Consider the following 23,111-nt stretch of genomic DNA (forward strand, 5'->3'; position numbering starts at 1 on the left):
CCTGTCAGAGGTGCTGCCCACGCAAACATTGGGGGACAGGGGTGTGACAATAGCTGTCTGTTGGCCCATGTTATAATATAAGGTGACTGTTTATACGGGTTGCATATTACGGTTGTTCTACAAGTCCCAGTAGGCCTCTTTTAAGTTTAAGTGAGCCAAGATTGCATCTCCAGACTTCTAGAATGCCCTAGGTTGTTAAATAATGACTTTGGTTGTTTGTTAACTGTGTCAATGCTTTTTACAGCATTGTGTTGCCTTGTAGAGTCTAAATTGTTACACTTGTAAAGATTTATGGTTAGTAATTGTCTTGGTACTGTGAGCAGAGGCAATGGGTGGTGCAAGCTGCAGTGGACTCCTGACTTGGACCTTGGCACTTATAAATGTTTTACAAATTAACTACTGGCCCACTGACTCAAACAGCATGTATTGGGGCAGGTGAAGAAGGGAGGGAACACACAGGATCGGGTGAACATCTGTGATTGTGGGGGACGTGGGAAGATTGCATTATTGCTTCCTACTCTGGACATATTCCAGCCAGGTATGTTACTCTTTGCTGTGCCCTTCTTAACTTTGCGTTGAGAATTTTAAAAAGTTTTTAAATATTGAAAAGCGACTTTGTTGTACTTATCTTTGTGTGGTACAATAATTTACACTGCTTTGATTAAGCCGTGCTTTCTTCTCCATGACAGGGCAGTGCTGCCTTGTACTGCTGATGAACGTACTGTTCTGGGTTCAGTTTATAGCTTTGCTTGCTATTCTGTGTACTAGGATTTTCTCGGGCCGTGTCCATTATATGTGTTTTACTAAAACTCACAAAGCATAGTTATAAAATTATTTTAGATCTGACACAGGTAGGCTATACAATTATAGATTAAAGTACTAGAATACAAAAAAAGACCTAGACTGGTTTGCTACCCCCCATGGAGCGCCTAAGTCTGAGATCTATGCTGCCATGTCACTCCGGCCGACTGTGCTGTGCAACAAAGGTTTGCTTTGCTAGTGCTGTGCGGCACCTGCCTTTGTGTGAGGATTCCTACACTGCTGCTATTTGAGCAGTCCTTCACGTGTATATTTTTGCGGAAAGCATGTGTGAGGAAGCATGCTCAGCTGCTGGTGTACCCGTTGCCCTCAACCTTTTCTCTGCACGAAATAATCTTACACTTCCGCCTTTCAGTGTTTAGGAGAGCAGCCTGGTGTTTGCTTTTTGTGAGTAAGGCAAGCTGTGCTATTAATCCTGTATGTATCTCCTCTACACGTGTCACATGCCTGGTATGCTGATGTCTATGTTGAATCTGTTGTTCCATATTGAATGAGGCCTGTACTGCTACCTCTGTTGTAGCTCTTCTCTGTGTGCACTCTTCATCAGTGTGTATTAAGTAAGGCATGCACTGCTTGAATCTGTGATGTACCACTTCTTTGCATGAAAAAGCTGCCACTGGTTATGCCCATGCTGTAAGTGACGGGCATTTTAAAAACTATTGGTGTTTGTTTGCAGGGGCATTGTGTAAAAAGTGTGTGTACTTGAACATTGTGGGAGCTGGTAAATGTGAGGTGACTGGGCCTGATAATATCCACAGCGTATATACATCCCTGCCCAGCCATTGTTTTTTCCCGATTCTACTACCAAATCTTCTACATGCACGCTTAAAGGTCTAGTATTCAGTGTTTTATTTTGAACGTGGCTTAAGGTCAAATATTTGAATACATGTGTTTAACCCCTTGAGTGCCCATGACGAGATGGTCTCGTCATGGGCCGCGGTTGCGCTGTGCCCATGACGAGACTATCTTGTCATGAACCCCGCCCGCTAATTCAACACCCGGCACAGGGCGGGGAAAGGGCGGGGCACACAAGGGGTTAAAGTGTTGAATGGAAAAGACTGTAAACAACTCAAAAGGAAGAGTAAACACCCAGGCCTAAAGCTAATGACAACTTGTTACATTTGATGAGAGTGTAAGCAAGCACCGATCACTTGGTTCAAACTGGAGTTTTGTGTTTGTTTCTTGCAACATCCATAAAAAACGTTTCTTTTATATCAAAAATGGACCTGACATGAGAAATAGGAGGGTGTCTAGATCATTTCCAGTAATATCATTGACCTGCTCCTGTTACAATATTGAAAACACAAAACTATCCCTGAATCCACATGTCACATGATTCCACTCCGCACAATTATTCACCACACCATGATACATAATTCTACACAACGGCACACAATTCAGCCCCACACAATTCACAGCACAGCATAATTACACTCCACATAATACCACTCAACACCACATAATTCACCTCCAAATAATTGCACTCTAATCCATACCACATAAATACAAACCACATAAATCCAGTCTATACAACGTATCAACACTCCACATAAATACACTCTACACCTACAAGCACAGTTTGTTTCCCGTACCTTTTCAAGGATACTGTCCCTCAAACCCACACTATCCTCCTCTTCTTACGGTGTCTTCTACGTACACAGGTGCTCCCTCTATATAAGTCTGTAGCCTGCTCTCCTTTACTTTCTCTCTTTCTTACACACTCTCTGCTCCTCTGTCAGGAGTTCATTCACATCTTCCTGCACTAACTTCATATTCCTCTCTAGCTTCCTTTCTATCTATTCTGTGAAGCTCTCACCCCTATCTATTCGCCATGCCACATAATCCCACTCCACAAATACACTCCACACAATTCCAGAACTAACAATTCCAATACAACCCACATAATTCCACTCCACATAACATACACCCACTACACTCCAAACAAAAACACAGGTAAAAGACGTCATTTACAACCAGGGCTCGAGTCGGGGTACCACGCGGGCGGACGGTGTCTCCCCATTTATTTTACCGGGAGCTCGACAACTGGAGCCACACATTCACTCTTTGGCCTCTCTGGGGTGAGATCGGAGCTCATTCAGAATGATGCTCACACGCTGGCTTCTCTGATGCAATCGTATCTAAGGGGTGAGCGAGGGGAGGCAATGAGTCGGAGGGTGAAAGCCACCTTTCGTGACGTCACTTCCTGTCGTGACGTCAGCGTCCCCCCACTTCTTTTTTTAGAACTTGTGCCCTGTTTAAAACGCAAAAAGCTCTAACGCTTACAAATGCGAGACCCTTTGCATTGCAAATGCTTGTTTTATTTTTAATTTCCCCACTCCAGGCTCCTTCGTCGGTTGCTCCTCTGCCCCTCCTTGCTCACCATTCCTCCACACTGCTACTCTGTGACGTTCTGCTCCTTCGCTACATCCCCCACTCCTCGGTTGCTTCTCTGCCCCTCCCTGGCTGTTTATTTTATTATTCTTTTTTTTCCCCAAAAGGATGGGTACTTCTTGTTTGCTATTTGAGTTCACTTTTCTAGATCATGGTCTTTTGTAGGCACATTTTTTGAATTACTCCTCCAAGATGGGTGTCAAGTAAAAGAAAAAAAATTGCCCTCAGCGTCAGGACGCATACCTGCTCATAAATCGTGGTGCATGAACTTGTACGTCTTTGTGTTAGGAATTCTATGTTCTTCCTTTTTTTCATTTTAGCAGATGATGTTTAGCATTGGCAAAAACCTAATTTTCTTCTTTTTGCCAGTGCTGTATAGCATTAATACAGTCAAACGTTCAAAAAAGATTAAACCTATTGACTTTACCAATGCTTTTATTGTTTTCCAAGTACTGGTCTAGCTAGAACTGAGGATGCACAATTCTCCACACACGTTTCTGCCATCCCCCAGGCTCGCTGTCCTCTTCTTCCCCTGTGTTTTACTAGTTAAACACTCCCTTGCTTTTAAACATAGCTACTTGCTCTGAAGCAATATTTGCCCCTTTTAAGTCCATCACACAGATACAGAAATATGTAATTTCTTTAGCTTTCAAATCATTATCTTGTTTTCAACTTTCGTTACTTCTTGAATAAAATGGTAGCGTCAACAGAAATATAGTTAGGGTTAATAAAAGGCGAAAGGACACTAAATACGTGAGTGCTCAACCATAACCACGTGAGGTAGATGTGAAATGGCGCCCGGCGTCTGCACAGCCACCCCAGAGCGCGCGCCGTGCTGCGCACCGCGAACCCGTACAGTTCTTCTCATCAGCCTTCTTCGCAAACAGATAAAACAAGCTTTAGATGCCATGGGCTGTACGAGACACAGCCTTCATTTGGGGGACTGAATTTCCGGTAAATCTTTCTATAGTCTTAACAAGATTTAGAATTGATTTGGTTGCTATGAAGCAAGGGCTTTCTCATGTTAGTTTGGTTAATATTTGAGCACTTGAAATCCTTTCACCAAAGGGTCACTTGACCTTTTGTCATTGTTTTCAAGACAAGACAAACAAGTACTTCAAGTACCGGCATGCGCCTGGACAGTCGAGACACAGGTGCTGTCTGGCACTTTAAACGCTGGAGTGGTAGGTCGGTCGGTGTTTGGTAGGGGTGAGGGCGCCTTTAGTCTGTCTGGCTCCCAGGTGGCCAATGCTTGTGTCATTTAAACTTTGCAGACTCCTTCCTCCTAATGGCAGAGGCGAATTGATTTTCATGTCTCTACATCCTGATGTCAGGTTTTACAGAGGCCGCGCCGCCAAAAGAATGTGTCTGAACATGAGTTCGCCCTGGTATGGATATCCAATCGAACTAGCGGCGCGCGAGCCTCCCCCGCGTTACTCTCTCTTTTTCGCTCTCCTCGCGCTGTCTTCATTTCTCCTCCTTCTCTCTTCCTCTCAAACACCCCGGTTTTACAACATGAAAAGGCAGTAGCAAAGGCTGCCTCCGAATGCCTTCTTCGCTCTAAGGTGCGCCACTCCTGAATCATTAATAATAAAACAAGCCTGTTAAAAAGCACCAGACGAGCCACATGAAAAGTAGAGCAGCGCTGCAGGGAGTGCACACGCGGTGACATTAAAAGTAGAGCAGCCCTGCCAAGAAGCAACAGTACTGTCACGTAGCACGTCGAGTAGAGCCTGGCAGGTAATGCTGAGGCACATTTACAAGAAAATGGCGTATAGCGGTGCAGCAAGCAATTATGCTGCGCCAAACAATGTCATTTTCTAAGTACAGGAATGCGCCATATTTACAACAGTACAGCGCATTACTGTACTCACGCCAGCAGCAGCGCAAATAAAAAAATACAGCCTAGCGCGAGCGCAGGAATCCTTGCCCCATGGTGCAAGGTTGTCTGCGTTGCATGGATGATCGTTGTTGTGTAGGAAAGGACACCTTCCTCCATTTTTGCTTTATTGTTTATTGAAAATTGCGTTGTTTTTTCTTTTTCTTTCATCCATTTCCTTTTCTGTGTAATTCAGACAATTTTTATTTGGTGTGTTATTTTGTAATTTTCATTATTTCAAATATTGCACTTGAACCTTTGTTAGGATTCTAGTCTATCACTCTATCATGGCAAATACTCCACAGGCCTTGTAAGACCCCCAGCATGCGCCGGCCCACTGAACCAGCTTCTTACGTCGTGACCCACCGGAGAAACGCCTGGTGCCCGCTGCGGCCAGTCTGGCCCTGCCGTTGGGCACCAATCCTCGATGGCCAAAGGTTGAACCCTAGTTCGTCAGACCCGGGAGTGTCATTGAAGTCTAGATTGTTCACCGAAGAGGGACAGCAGCCCCAAGAAAGGATTTTGCAGGGCCCGATGTACATGGAGACTGGTAGCCCAGTCCACAGCTGGCCTTCTACAGTCTCAAAGAGGACTTCGAGGGACACCTACTTCTGTGGCCAAAGTTGCTTACCTGACCTGTGAAACTAGGAATAACCACAAAGGCACCCCGTCGACTGCACAGCACCCGTAGCATCCTTGAGCATCTTCATCTCCTGTGTCCTCATCATCAGGACCACTTCATTGATATCTTTGGCGGTCATGCTGTGAAGTGTGGAACTGGACTAGGAAATTGTTTGGTGGCATGGTAACTGTTCAAATCTACCCCTTTTGCCCCCCAGACCTGCTCTATGTTGGTCTTGGTCACCCAAGCTGGCCAAAGTAGTAGAAATAACTTACACATTTTTCAAACTTTACATTTTCCAATGCTCCTTTGCAGTTGGATTAAAGATCAAAATTTCTAAAAAAAAAAATCAATTTCTATGGAATCCTCTTGAAGATTCTAAATTGGTGTCATATTTCTTTGGGGTTGGGTGGCTTTCTTATTCCGTTGTTAGGTACTGTTACATGCTTCCAAATAGTTCCTTTGTTCAAGCCTTGCTGCTCGAAGACATTGCTACCCAGGGTTGACCTTAAGGTTGTCCAAACAAGCCGGACTGGACCCATGACAGTTTTTGCAAGTGTATTCCACGTCAAGGCCACACAGTCATACCATATAATACACCCACCAGAGGCGCAACTAGAGCCAAATTTCGGGGGGGGGGGGGCTAAAAAAAAAATTCGGGGGGGGGGCTGAATCTTTAAGCAATAGGCAGCGTGGAACTGCAGGGGCTCTTAAAAGGGGTGAAACAACAACGAAGCCTCATCAACATGCAAATGGTCTTTGAAAGACCTGTGAAGTGCTCGGGTGCGGCTGTGTCTGTGCCCGGGAAGCTGTCTCATCCCGGGCTGCCACACACGACAGGGGGGGCTGAAGCCCTTTGAGTCCAATGGGTGTTGCGCGCCTGACACCCACATTCTCACAGCATTGCTGTCAAGTTTTAGAAAAAAAGAGAGGTCCTGTTGCAAGGTTCAGGCATTGTCTCAATAAACAATCAATACTGACAAGGAGTGCCACTGCTTTGTTTTTATGAGTGGCAGAGTAGGCCTGCAGACAAGTTAAGGTACTGTCTCCGTACATTAAATAAAGTACATCTCTAGCATTGTCCCAATAAGAAAAAGTAAGAGAGTAGGTTGGGTGACATTTTTATTGCATTGGTGTAAACATTCATAGTTTCAAGCAGCTTGTAATATGTTTGGTACACAAAATGTACTAAATTATGTCATTAAACCATGTTGCATAATTTTACAGAATGTGAGAGGCTGCTGTTTGCTTCATGTGTGCTTTAGCATTTTTTTTAAGTTAAAAATGCATCCTTGCTTCCAAAATGAATACAAGGATGTATTTCATGCTAAAAAATAGTAGGCCTGGGCACTATTTTAATTGTGCTGGAGTAATCAGAGTACTTTCAGTAATTACACATTATTCTTGTGATGCAAAATTACAGAAATGTTGTGACTGCACCAGCTGGAGTATTTAAGAGTACTTTGGGTCAAAATTCTACCACAGGAGCATAGAAACTACCATCTAAGAGCGCATGAGCGGCTGCTGACTTATGTTGTGCGTGTCCTTTAGCACTTAGTGATATTTTCTTAGCGTAAAATGAATCCTCTGGCCCGTTTCGGATGCACGGGTGCATTTTCCACTTAAAAAATAATGCTAAACCCTGGATTACACTTCTATGGTAATTATGCATAACTGCGGGTAATTTTGCTGTAATTACGCTAGTGAAAATTACTCCAGTTTTGCCTACACATAAAAAGTAGTTCAAAATACTGGGTTCACTTTTTTTTGCTATTCTGTGTGATTTCCTAAAAATGTATGTAATCACGCAAAAGGAAATACCACGAATTTCCAGTATCCCTACTGAAGAGGGCACTTGCCACCTCATTGAAAGTATAGGTGGTTTGCTGAAAATGTGGAGTTATCTATAAGACTTTGTTGGTCCAGCTGAGAAGTGTGATTTTGTTTCCCTCCTCAAAGTATATTGCAGGCCTGAACAAAATGTGCAAATATTTTCTACATGAGCATATAGCAGCAAATGCTGGCAAGTTTATATATTGATGCACTAAACGCGTATAATTCCTGCAGAAACGAGACTATATAGTTCTGTTAAAATTAGAGCAGTCCTACTGAATGTCTTGATTTGGTCTTGAAGGAAATTTGTTATAGAACTGTTGAGAAGGGCCAGTTAAAGGGCTGCTGTCCTGTAGAGAAGTCAAGCCGTTTTCCTACAGAGAATATGGCAGTACAGTGGAGTTGTGCCTGTCCCCCCAAACAATTTGCCTTGTCCTGATGAAAGGTGCGACTGGTCATACCAGCTATCACCTCTGCCGTTTCTTTGTTTCCCCTTCTAATGCACCTTTATTTTTGTGTTTAGTGTGTCTCATTGGTGGTTAATGGTCTTTCTTCAGAAACAACAGGTCAGCAAACACCCCACTTGTCCTTTCTGGGCTATTGTTTGTAGGAAATCCACATAGATTCTGCCTGCTAAACCTGCCTGGTGGCCCAGCTCATGTCAACCCACAAAGCAATGCACGAACCAGATCAAGCCTTTTTCTTCCGTGCAACAGACATTCCTAACCCAGGTCATTTGTGAGATGACCTAGCATTTATTTGTGCCCTCCAGGGGGTAGGGGGAAACAATCAAATGTACTTCAGCTAGAATGGCTAAGTCAAACCCTGGGTATTGCATTCCCACTGTCCTGAACTGTGAATAAATGTTGTTGCTTCACTCCAGCAGTCTAGAGCCTTTCATCTCAATAAGATCTTCTTGGACCTTCTCGGATGCATGGATCACAACACCCTGACAGACTCTGAGACTTTTTCAAGAAATGGCGGTAAGAAACACCATTGACAAAATAAGGTATCCCACACCCAGGAGTACATTTGAAGACTGATATCTTACGGAGTATACCATGCTTTCTGGACTCCAAGTGATGTTCTTTGTCAGACCCTCACCCACTCTATTAATGGCATGTTACATCATCTGTTTTTATCCTGGTCCCTAAAACCCAGGATGGGCTCAACCATATTCCTGGGAGCACTTTAGATATTGTTACAGCCGGGTCTTGGAAGCTAAAAAAAAACTTAAATACTCATTGGTCCACCTTTAATAATGGTTATTAAGGTATATATAAAAGCTGATGTAGAGGTAAGATGGGGATATGATGGCACTTTTACCGAGCTAGCCTGTCGGCATGTTTCAGCCCTCAGTCTAGTGGTTTTGTTTGGGTCCTGGGCTTTTGTCAGAACAACTGAGGTGCCCTTGAGACTACTTCATGTATACCTGTCTGCTCAGAAGAGACAAACAACATGCAACATATAAACATACACTTGCAGGGTTTACTCTCCCAACTGTAAAAGAAATGTGTCTTTATGAACTATTTGGGAACCATATAATGCAACGTGGGAGAAGGGGGGACATTCCCTTGTAGTTACACATTAGTCAAGGGTGCCATGTCTCTTCGTGACCTACTTCATCCCCATTCTTCTACAGGGGCATGTCCCCCGCCCATGTTGCATTATACAGTTGAATACCCACACAGTCGTCAAAGGCTCCATGTTACCCATTGACCTACTTCAGCGCCGTTCTCCCACCGGCTCTCCCCTGAGGACGTCAAACCACTTTTATTATTTACATTGAGTTTGACTCCACTTGAGCCCAGCACCAAGGCAATTGCATGGCATGGCAACGGGTATCAAAGCGAAGATATGCCTTCCTTTAGAGTGTGCAGATTTATCTTTAAGAAGGAGATATCAAAGCCATTCCCCTCGTTACAGAATCATTCACATTTCTTGACTGCCACCAACTATTTTATCGATACAGTCATTTAAACTTAGTTGACTTTCATCAGTGGGTCAACCTAGTACTCCGGGTGCTCACCAGGACTAGAATTTCTTGATTATGATCCAAGTAGTACTCATACCGAGGGGCATTATAGAAATCCAACCATAACCTTGTGTAACTGATTGAACTGTACTTTTGTTGAACTTGAAATAAACCCATAATTATTTAAGACTTTTGAGAAAGACTCAGTGGTTAGTCCTTAAGGTGTACATTAACTTTAAGAGACCCAGGGACCCACCATATACGTCAACAATAAAGCAGTAAAGACTTTTATCTCCCAGGAGAGGTTTTGATCTACCTATATTTGGCACTGAGGTGTAATGGAGTTGGCCTTGTTCCGTTATTTCGTAACAGAGTTGTTCTACCAAACCGAACAAAAGACTTATACTTAGGATCACGTCCCGCATTGCAAAGATGGGTAAAAATTAAATTTGACCATACCTATTAAATGGCTAGTATGACAAAACTAAGATTACCTAGGATTACCAATATTCTTCTTAATTTTGCTGATCTATAGCCATAACTTTTTATTTTCTTTGATGCAATAAGCCTTACTGGACTGCCAAAGGTATTGGGTTTATGATCAGAAATTGGGATACTTCACATCACCTTCCAAGAGTTAGGCTGTGACTGCTCAACCAATCTACCTACGCAAGTCGTGAAAGCCTTAGAGAACCACACGCAGGCCTCGGCTCGATCCTGATCAGAAAGGAACACAAGTAGACTAACCTTTGAAGCTGCTAAGCAGTCCCTAGTAGGGTGCACAGCCCCGCGGAATTGGTGACTTATTTGCAAAGGATCATGTGCTGTACAGTTTAGACGACAGAGGCCTGAGAAAAATATTCATATTTAGTGTAGGAGTGGACAAAATATTGTTTACTCCTTGTGTCAATTGTATAATGTTCATGAAAATTATGCATGCTACACAAAATAAATTTCCCTAATCGTCTACATTAAAATTGTATGTTAGAGCATACCGCGGGTGGAAAAATAATGCAAACTGGTTGCGCCAGAAAAATGTCCTGTGGCTGCAGCAAACACTAGTTTCACAATTCCCACAATACATTTTACAGTCTCCGATGGTCAAAATTATGGAAACAAAATGTAATTGGTAGACAAACATTATTCTATAAAATATGCAAAAAGCAACTATCAGGACTTATGCAACATTTCACTCTAGTACACATTTTCACCAGGTCCTAATTTTAAGACATCGTCAGATAGGATTTAATAACTTTGTTTTCAAGTCCTGAGACAGGCTGTTCCATGCACGAACACATAGATGACACACACTCTCCTCCGTTGGTTGCCCTCCCTCATGTTATCAAAGAAAGATTCTGAGCAAGGAGTCATGCACTCCATTGTATCAAATGAGATATCAAATTAGTTGTGGTGCCAACCAAATTCAGAAGCGTGCTTATAACAAAGGAGGAGCAGCTCCTTAATCATATGGCATATTAGAGTAATAATATTTCAAATTTAACAGTGTATAAATCCGAGAATTTTAACGTTCCTTTTGCCACAAAAAGCATTTCATCTTACTAATAAATCGAAGAATGCTAAAACCTCTGATACACTACCATTGATTTGTGGCTTTCAGAGTAATCTGATCATCCAAAACAAAATATGAAACGTTTCCAATGCTGTTAAGAAAATGAATCTTTCTTTGGTAATGTAGGGAAAACAATTCAAACTATATTTTTTTGAAAAATTGAAGTGGAGCCAGAAACGGATTTTTTTTTTTATCCATTCAAACAGGCTTTCTTATGTCTTTCGTTTATTTGTATGACAGTTTAGGAGGTGTAAAATCACAGTTTCTACTTCAATGAGTCCATTTTAAAATTGAATGCATAACCTATGCTGCGCATTGTCTGGGCAAGAGGCGCCCGTCGTAAGTCTGCGGCGACCAGATATCCCAGATTTTAAGAGTAACAATTGGATATGTCGATAAACTTCATTTGAAATAGTTTCATGCACAGTTTCTTTTTGGATATTGTGTAAAATTTGGGAATGATCAAGCCATCACGGGCCCGCGGTAGACACCACAGCTCCGGATACTCAATGTCAAGCCCTTGAGTTTTTGACAAAATGTCTGTCAGGATGCATAGTGCATACATATCGGACCAGTAAGAGGCAGCAATTCTGACACACTACCTCACAATGAATGTAGACACAACCACACTATTACAAAACAAAATATATAATGTCTATTTTGAAAACAATCCAACGGGGGAATATTGAACACGCTGCAGCATCAGTTTCTAAACTTTAAATTGAAATATTGAGTGCTGAGGACCTAAAAGTTGCTTGACATCATGGCAAAGAATGTCATGAAAGTGCATTTTTATGACACAGCAGAGCAAGGTTTCTAATGAATTTTGCCTTGAATTATTTTTTTTTAAACTTGTATTTACCTATGGAGGTTTATATACTACTGACGTTGTCTAGGGGCCACTTCAAAGCTTGTTAGGCGAGGCCACTGGAATTATGTGGCAGTGGTGAGCCAACTTATGTGGTAGGGTTGACTACATTATGCCTCAATAAAATCCAAAATATGTGGCGTAATGCTGCACATTTTCTGATAGTATTACTCCAATATTTCGTCATTTTTACACTTGTGCACAAATTTTGGGCATAGGTTGCAAATAATTAGTAAAACACCCACACATAGCAATGAGCTACAGAAAGGTGACCACTAAACACAAATCTCCTTCCACTGCGCGGCAAGACGTGTCGATGCGTTCTTAGTAACTTTAGAACCATGTGATCTAGAACCAAAATCTGCAGATAATGCACCAGATGTTGAAATAAATGGCCAATTCGACAGCTCCATAATAATGCGAAAAACACCACATCTGCACAAAAACTTAATTCCATTGGCCCTAACTACGGGACAGGGTAATGATGTAATATTAAGAATTTAGCAAATTAACATGCTCGAGGAATTGCATTTTCTGCACAGAAAACTGTCTTTTCATCTCTTACTTTCACTCTAAACCTCTCTCGAGCCTAATCCTTATTAGGTCTTGCATACACAGTGTAGGTAGTGTGCTGTAAGATGTGTTGTTTACAATTCAGTGGGCTTACAATCCGCCTACAGCATACCTTTAGGTGTTTTCATAGTCATTCACATTTGCAATATTTAAATTGGTTACCTCCTACAGGGTTCCCTTTCTTTCTTGTTTTAGCTCCTCCCTAGAACATGTGCTAATTAAATGTCTTCTTTCTCGTCTTTGTTCTTCCTGATTGTTTTGCGATGGACAGTTTTTTAATAAGCGTTTCAGCATCATTTCTGGATGTGCAATGTCCTTTTCTACTTCTTTGAACAAAGACAAATGACTTCTTATTTTTGTTGCTTTCATATTATCTACTGTCTCTATTGACGCTTTAGTTACTTACACCCACTACTGTACTAGTCTACAACACTCTACTTTATGCCACTCCACTCTAGACTATGCCACTCTACTCCACACCACTCTACTCCAAGCCGTTCCATTCTATGCCTCTACAATCTATGCCACTCTACTCTATGCATCTCTACTCTACACTACACCACTCCACTCCACACAATGCAATACTACAACACTCCACTCTATGCCACTCTGCTCTATGGTACTCTATGCCACTCTACTCTATGCCACTTCATGTCACTCTACTCTACACCACTCAACTCTATGATACTCCAATCTACGCCACTCTATGCCACTCTATTCTGTGCCACTCCCACCCAGCCCACTCTACTCCATGCCACTTCACTCCACGCCACTCTACTCTATACCACTCTACGACAGTCCACTCAATGCCACTCCACTCAACGCCACTCCACTCTACGCCATTCTATTTCACTCCATCCCACTCAATGCCCCTCTACACCTCTCTTTGTCACTCTGTTCTATGCCATTCCATTCCACTCCACCACAGGTATGCCACTCTACAGGTACAGCACTGTCACTCTGCTCTGTGCCACTCTGCTTTATGCAACTCTACTCTACGTGACTCCACTCCACTCTATGCTATTCCACTACTCTACACCACTCCTCTCTACTCTGTGCCACTCTACTCAATGCAACTATTCTATATGCCACTCTTCTATACTCTACACCACTACTCATTACTCTACATTACTGTCTGCCCTCTACTCTACTCCATGGCACTCCACTCTATTCCATGGGACTCCACTCTACTTCACTCTACTCTGCTCTACTCTACTCTACAACACTCCACACCACATGATGCCATGACACTCTACGGCACTCCACTACACTGTACACCACTCTAATCAGTGCCACTCTACTCTACCTTACTCCATGCCACTCTATGCACTCCACCCCACACAATGCCACTCTACGGCACTCCACTCTATGCCACCCCACTCTATGCCACTCTATGCCTCTCCACTCCACACCATTATATGCCACTCCACACTGCTCTACTCCACACAGCTCTACTCTACTTCATTTCACTCTGAACCACTTAATGTGGCTCTATGCCACTCTACTCCACTTCACTCCACACTGTGTCGCTACTCTCTGTCACTCTTCTCTACACCACTGAAGTCTATGCCACTCTAGTGTACACCACTCTACTCTTTGCCACTCTACTCCATGCCACTCTACTCTATGCCACTCTACACCACTTCAATTAACGCCACTCCACTCTATGCCACTTCACTCAATGCCACTCCACTGTACTCTAAACCACTATATTCTACTTCACTCTAGCCCACTCCACTTTACCCCTCTACACTCTACTCCATTCCACTTTAATTCACCCACTCTAGTCCACTCTACCCCGCTCTGTCCCTCTAGTCCATGCCACTATATTCTACGCCATTCAACTCTATGCCACTCTACTCTGGGCCATCCCTGTCTATGCAGTCCTCTCTACTCCATGTCACCCTATTCCACTCCACCCCACTCTGACACTCTACCTCTCTGCTCTATGCCATTCTGTTTCACCCCACCCCACCCTGTGCAGTCCACTCTATTCCAGTGCACTCTACTCCATGACTCTATTCCACTCTACCCAACTCTGTGGCACTCTGCACCACTCTACGATACTATGCTCTATGCCACTGTTCCACTCTATACCACTCTTTGACACTCTATACCACTCTTTGACATTCTATACTACTCTTTGACACTCTATACCAATATTTGGCACTCTACTCTACACCTCTCAGCTGTAAACCACTTTACTCAACACCTACACCACTCCACTCAACACCTACACCACTCCACTCTACATTACTCTACTCTACGACACTCTACTCCATGCCACTCTACTCCCAGACACCCCATTCTATTTCACTGTATTCTGTGCCACCCTATTCCTCTCTTGTCTAAATCACTTGACTCCACTCCACTTTATGCCACTTTGCTCCATGCCACTCTATTCCTCACCTCACCCTACTCTACCCCACTCCACTCAACTCTACCCCGCGCCACTTTAGTCCACCCCAATCTACTCTACCCCACTCTATGCCACTTCATTCTATGCCGCTCCACTCAATGCCACGCCACTCTATACCAGTTTACTCTACGTCACTACACTCTAAGCGATGCACTCTACACTGGTCCACTCTACTCCACACCACTCTATTCCACTCCACCCCACTCTATGCCACTCTATGCTATGCCACTCTACTCTGTTCCCCTCCACTATACACAGTCATCTCTATGCCATTCCTCTCTAGTCCAAGCCAATCTATTCCACTCTACCCACTCTATGCCACTTTACACCACTCTACGTCAGTCTGCTCTACGTCTCTGTTCCACTCCACCCCCGCTATACCACTCTACAGCACTTTGTCACTCTACTCCATGCCACTCTACCCCACTCTGCCATTCTATCCTATGCCACTCTATTTTACGTCACTCTACTCTTTGCCACTCCACTATACACTGTCCTCTCTATGCCAGACCTCTCTACTCCAAACCAATCTAGTATATGCCACCCCACTCTACACCACTCTGTCGCTCTGCTCTATGCCACTCTACTCTATGCCACTAAACTCTACTCTATGCCATTCCACTCTACTTTACACCAATCTATGCCAATCTGCTGTACCCTATGCCATTCGACTCTAAGCCACTCTACTTTATACCATTATACTCTACATCACTCATCTCTACTCTACTCTACATGACTCTATCCCACTTTACTCTACCCCACACCACTCCACTTTACTCCATTCCACTTTACATGCCACTTCATTTAGTGTCACTCGACTATAAGCCACTTTGCACTACTCCACTCCACGCTGCTCTACGGCATTCCACTCTACACTACTACACTGTATACCATTCTCATCTATACCACTCTATGCCACTCATCTCTATGCGATTTCACTCTATGCCACTCCACGCCACTCCACTCTGTGCCAGGCCACACTATACCACTGCACCCCCCTCTACCCCACTCCATGTCACTCTAGTCCATGCAACACTACTTCACTTCATTCCACTCTACATCAGTCTATGCTGCTCTATGCCACCCTACTCAACTCTATGCTAGCTTACTCAACACAGTGCCACTCTGCATAATTCTGCTCTATTCCACTTTACTCTACCCTCTCAATTCTACTTGACACCAATAATTGGTTAAGTTTTATAGCAAATCTAGAGGGTTACAGTATGGCTCATAGTTACATACCAAGAAACAGATAGTAGAGATTGTTTTATGGCTTTATGATTGAGGGACAAAGAATAGGTGCCAATCATATTCTGACCCCACACCAACTAAGGAGCATTGCTGTGTAACTTATTTTCCCCTCCTCCTCACCACTATCTGTCTGAAAATGTATTGCCTAAATGTTTATAAATTATGTGTTCTTATGCTTTTTATCATGAAAATCGAATAAAGATATCTATCTATCTATCTATCTATCTATCTATCTATCTATCTATCTATCTATCTATCTATCTATCTATCTATCTATCTATCTATCTATCTATCTATCTACTCGACACCACTCTACGCTACTCTGCCCCGCTCTGCACCAGTCTACTCTGCGAACTATACTCTAAATCACTCTACTCTACATCACTCCACACTATGCCAGTCCACCCTACTCTACACCACTCTATTCCACTCCACCCCACTCTATGGTACTCTGCACCACTCTGTCACTTTGCTCTATGGCACTCTATGCAGTTCTACTGTACCTCACTCAACAATACTCCACGCATTATACTCTACTCTTCCCAGAGCCTCTCTAAGCCACTACACTCTATGCCACTCTACTTTACGCCACTCTTCTCTACTCAACGCAAGTCTACACCACTGTATGCTGATCCATGCCACTCTCTGCCACCTTGCTTCATGCCACTCTAGTCCCCACACTCCACCAAACTCTATTCAATGCCACTTTAGTCCACTCCATTCTACTCTACCCCACTCTGTGCCACTCTACTCTATGCTGGTGTACTGTATGCCACTCCAATCTATGCTTGTTCACTCTACGCCACTCCAATTAGTCCAGTTTACTCCTCGCCACTCTATTCAACTCCATCCCACTCTCTACCACACAACGCCACTCTGTCACTCTGCTCCGCGCCACTCTATTTCACTCCAACCCATTCAATACCACTCTGCAGCACTGTATTTTACTCTGCTTTATTCCACTTAACTCCACACCACTCTTCCCCAATATACCCCACTCTATTCCAGGCTACTCTACTCTATACCACTCTACTCTGCCCCACTCCAGTCTATGCAGTTCACTCTACTCCATGTCACTCTATTCCACTCCACCCCACTCTGACACTCTACACCACTATAGCTCTCTGCCATTCTGTCACACTCCAGCCCACTCTGTGCAGTTCACTCTATGCCAGTGCACTCTATCCATGACACTCTATTCCACTCCACCCAGGTCTGTGTCTCTTTGCACCACTCTGTCACTGTGCTCTATGCCACTGTTTGCTCCACCCCACTCTTTGACACTCTATACTCACTCAACTATACTCTACACATTACACTCTACTCTACACCACTCCACTCTGCCCAGAGACACTCTAAGCCACTACACTCTGTGCCACTCTACCCTATGCCACTCTGCTTTACGCCACTCTTCTCTACAACACGCCACTTCATTCTACTCTATATCACTCTATGCTGCTCTATCTTATACCACTCCACTTTATTCCACTCCATGCCACTCTACTCCACTTCAATCCACTCTACACCACACTGTTCTGATCACACCACTCTATTTCTCACACTCCACATTACTCCATGCCACTTTAGTCCACTCTATTCTACTCTACCCCAATCCATGTCAATCTACTGTGTGCTGCTCTATTCTATGCCACTCCACTCTATGCTAGTTGACTCTATGCCACTCCACTCTAATCAGTCCACTCCACGCCACTCCAGTAAACTCTACCCCTCTCTATACCACTCTACGCCACTCTGCTTCACTCCAACCCATTCTCAACTCTACAGCACTCAGTTTCACTCTACTCTATTCCACTTAACTCCACACCACTCTTCTCCACTATACACCACTCTATGCCACTCTACGCCACTCTACTCTGTCACTCTACGCCACTCCACTATACACAGTCCTCTCTATGCCAGTCCTCTCTACTTCAAGCCAATCTATTCCACTCCAGCCCTCTCTATACCACTCTACACCACTCTGCTCTATGCCACTCTACTCTATGCAATTTCACTCTATGCAACTCTACTCTATGCCACTAACCTCTACTCTATGCCATTCCAGTCTACTCTACACCAATCTATGCCAATCCAGTGTACTCAGCGCCACTCTACTCTATACTACTTTACACTACTTATCTCTTCTCTACACCACTCCAATATACTCTACATAAGTCTATGCCACTGCTCCACACCACTCAACTTCATATCACTATACTCCACACCACTCCATTCAGCGCCACTCCACTCTATTTCACTCTACACTGCTCCATTCCATTCCACTCCTCACCACTGCACTCTACACCACACCACTCTACACCACTCCACTCTGTGCCATGCTACACTGTACCACTTCACCCCGCTCTTGCCCACTCCACACCACTCTGTTACTCCATGCCACTCTGCTGCAATTCATGCCACTCTGTCGCTCTATGCCACTCTACTCCACTCTATGCTGCCTTACTCCACAAAGTGCCACTCTATAGCACTCTATGCCACCCTACTCTACCCAATCCATTCTACTCTACACCACTCTACTTTACACCACACTACTCTACACCACTCCATTTTATGCTGCTCCAATCTACTTCACTCCACTGTACTCTATGGCACTCTATGGGATTCTACTCTATGCCACTCCAATCTACTCTATGCTACTCTACACCAGCCTACTCTGCGGAACTCTACTTTAAACCACTCTACTCTACATCATTCCACCCCATGCCACTCCACTCTACACCAGTCACTCTACTCTGTGACACTCTACTCCAGGCCACTCTACTCTATGTTGCCCCACTCTATGCCACTCTTCTCTATGCCACTCTACGCTAGTCCACGCTACACCACTCAACTCCACGCCACTCCACACCACTCTAGTGTATGCCATTTTCTCTTCACCACCCCATTCTGCAGCACTCCACCCTACTCCATGCTACTCTACTTCACTCCACTCCATTTCACTCTATGCCACTCTCCACCACTCTATGCCACTCTATGCCACTATCTGCCACTTTACTCTACCCCCACGCCACACAGTGCCACTCTATGCCTCTCTGCACTATGCCACTTTGCTGTATTCCTTCTACTCGATGCCACTTTGCTCACTCAGCTCTATGCCACTCCACTCAACGCCAGTCCACTAGTCTTTAACCCACTCTATGCTGCTCCACTCCAGTCTACGCCACTCCACACCACTCTACTCCACTCCAAAAAACTCTACTCCACTCCATACAGCACCACTATAGGTCACTCTATTCTATGCCACTTTACACCACTCTACTCTATGCCACTCTACTCTTCTCCACTTTATGCTATGCCACTTCACTCTTCACCACTCTATTCTATGCCACTCCATCCCACTCTACCCTATGTAACTATATGTCACACCACTCTACTCTACTCACTCCACTCTACACCATCTTATGCTACTCTACGTCACTCTACTTGATGTCTCACTACTCCATATAGCCCCAGTCAATGCCACTCAACTCTACACCACTCTATTTTATGCCACTCCACTCAACACTTTACTCTACGCCATTCCACTCTACGCCCCTCTACTCTACTCTCCTGTCTACCACTCTACTCCACTTCATGCCACGCCACTAACTTGTAGCCATGCTGAACACCAGCCACACTCCTATACACATGGCTATAAGACATTGGCAAAGCCAATAGCTCTCACACAGGTGAGACCCATTGACTTATTCAATTGCTGTTTAATTCCCTTCATACCTTCCAGCCCAGTTTCTTTCTCTAACCCTAACACTTTTACTTACCCTAACCAATTGTCTTACTCTTCACTTAGGCTGAAGCCCTCATCCTGTTTCCAAATCCACATATTAACTCTAAATCTAAATGTAACCCTTTAAAAGCCCTAAACCTAACCCTAACTTCATAACTCACATTAATCCGAACACAAGCCTTTCTTTTATTACTCGTAAAATAGCCCTGTATACTCAGTCGTTAAAATACATTGTGATTATGTGGCGGTTCTTGTATAATGCACACCTAGCTGGGAAGCAACGAGTACTAAACACCAGCGGAGCACACGCGGAAGGTTACACTTGTACACTTGATAGGTCACATGGATTAATATAGTATGTTGAGGGGCAGGGCTCATTGCCACGATGGGCAGCTTCTACCTCAATTGTAGGAGGGGCGCAGCACATCTGTCAGTGCAGATGCTGTTCCTAATTAATTGTGTGAGGATGGAAAAGGGCTTTATTCCGTTTTTTTTTTTACTTCTTGCATTTTTTTGTCTCCAGTCGTCGGGAACTGTTAATATCGTGGTCAGTAATGTTGACATATTTCTGATGGCCTTGTAGATAACGCAGCTGGTATTGCGGCAATAACTTACCTGCATTTTTCTTTGTGGCAGATTCCCTGTGAAGGTTTTCTGTATTGAATATTTGCTGCAATTGCATTATCCTGCACAGCTTTGAGCAGCAGGTGAAGGAATTGCCCATGATTGTGGAAAGCTCTTAAAGCTGTGTTTTTCTTTTTTACTTTGCAAATTAAAAATTATATGCAAAGTTGGTAGTCCTCTGACTTTGCATCTTTCAACGCCCATCTCTAGCACGAGACTAGAAATGTGCAATTCAAAAAGAACACACATTATATTCAAATGTCACACAACACACATGCAGACGTTTTGTTCAAAAAGGAAATGTCTCCAGATTTGTGGGTTTTGTGTGCTACATTTGGGATTGATAGTGAGCAATTATGGTTTTGATTTACATGTATTGAAATGGCCATTTTTGAAGGAAAATTGTTTTTACTTTGGGAATCCATGATCCCCAACCTAAAAACACGTATGAAGTCATTTTACCAAATGTTCAAATGTCACTCTATCCACATAAGCAAATAAGAATGTCATCAGTTGGTGGTGATTGAGCAAATAATTACTTTTTCATATTTGGTGAAAGGGATCCATCTTTGGGATAGTACGTCCCTTACGCAAAAGAGCAAAACAAGGCCGTGCCACAATCCAACAGCCACACTTCAGATTTCGTGCAAGTCAAATCACAAGCCATGAAAGGGACACAAGTTCCCTCCTAACTTCATGAATGACATACAAGGGATAAGAATTAGGCTAAATTTAAAGTATACCGACATAATTTGCATTATTTTGCTTGTTCTATGAAATTCCTTGAACTTCACCATTACGCCATGTTGCGTAATTACACTACCATTCATGAAAAAATGATAACTCAGGGACACGGGAATGACGCAAACAACTAGACTGTGAACCAATGCTGCTGGTGGTAATTGTGTTTTTTTGTGCTATTTTTTAGCATGAATGTGTTTTCATGTGAAAAATTGGCATAAGGGCATATTTCATGCTAAAATATAGTGCTATATGACGAATTGAAATTTGGCATAAATACTCATAATTTTGCATAAGTTTTCCAAAATTCGGCATACCCTAGTAAGCATAAAAGGAATTCAGGTGCATGTCCACATTCCATTCAAGTCCTCAGGAATGGCCTCCTAAGGCAGTTATAAGAACTGCGACCTCTTCCTCCCTGAACAGAGGCTACGAGTATGCAGAATCTATGGGACCGATTCACAGAACTAACAAGACAAAATCCTAAACTTACTACTCATTGTATTCACAGAATGCACTTACGACTGTCCTAAGTTTACGTCCGCACTCGGGCCGGAGTTTCCGCACCCGGAGTGTATGCTCCGCACCCAGAGGGGAATTTCCACCATCAGCCAGAATCTCCGCTTCCAGGCCGGAAAACCCACAATCTGGTGTTAATTGACGATATCGGATGCATTGTGGGTATTCCGGCTTGGAAGCGAAGATTCCGGCTCGATGGTGGAAATTCCGCTCCGGGTGTGGAGCTTTCACTTCGGATGTGTGGAGCTTACACTCCTGGTGCGGAGCTTACACTCCGGGTGTGGAAATTCCGACCCGAGTGCGGACGTAAACTTAGGACAGTCGTAAGTGCATTCTGTGAATACCATGAGTAGTAAGTTTAGGATTGCGTCTTAAGTTAGTTCTGTGAATCGGACCCAAAGAGTGCTCCTCGCTCTGGCACCATTACTGTGGGAAAAGGGGCAGCTCGGCTTCTCTGCATAGACCACCTATTCACAATGCACTCACTTGTCTTCTTTGTGAAGCAGGGTACCTGTACATTGTGCACAACTTGCTTCACCGTGCAGTACACCTGTTTGATATACACAGATCTCCATTCATAGCGAAGTAATCTTAGAGTGTTTGTTTTGGTCATTCTCATTTGACTTATAATGTTAATAAAATAAGTTGTCCAGCATTGTATTCACAGAGAAAGGCACAGAAGGAGAGAAGTCCGTAAAACATCCTAAAATATAAACTCCTCATTTTGACTCATATAGTCAAAAGCCAGGCGATGTAATACTTATAAACTGAGTTTGAAAGAAAATGATGAGAACTTTTCATGATAAACAAATAATTACAGGCACAAGTCATTATTTTGTTTTTCGAAATATGTGATAAGGGGCGTAGGCCCTCTACTTTCGTTTTGTCCACAGGAGTGAAAAGGATATTTTTTTGTCTAAAAAAGTAGAGGGTAACCTTAGTGCATACTATTTGGTATTTTAACAAAGTTTGTCCTAATGAATCATGAGGCTATACATGGGGAAAAGAGAAAGTTTGAAAGATAGGCAATGGAAAGTGCTAAATGTATAAACTTCAAACAAAGACCTTAACAATAGAGCCATGCACAGTACAATGACATACTTTATTAGCTGGCGACACATATAATATAATGAAATCCACATGTTTACTGCTGGGAGGATTTACCTTCCCTGGAGTGGCAACATTAATCGAAATTAAATTCAAGGGCATCCCTCACGCATCCCTCACGCTCAGAAACAGCTAAGGGAGAACGGGCAAAAGGACTGACTGTGTACAAGATGTC

At 43.5% G+C, this 23,111-nt stretch overlaps 1 protein-coding gene across 1 annotated transcript in view; it reads left to right on the top strand.

Annotated features, from left to right (window-relative positions):
- Positions 1 to 443: 443 nt before the first annotated feature.
- Positions 444 to 23,111, top strand: part of LOC146856778 (protein CEPU-1-like) — a 927,479-nt gene continuing 904,811 nt past the window's right edge. The window contains exon 1 of the mRNA XM_085647227.1: positions 444 to 538. The gene's annotated coding sequence lies outside the window, so the exon portion shown is untranslated. The remainder of the gene's footprint in view (positions 539 to 23,111) is intronic.

Source organism: Triturus cristatus, chromosome 3_2, assembly GCF_964204655.1.
Source record: "Triturus cristatus chromosome 3_2, aTriCri1.1, whole genome shotgun sequence".
NCBI classification, from domain to species: Eukaryota; Metazoa; Chordata; class Amphibia; order Caudata; family Salamandridae; genus Triturus; species Triturus cristatus.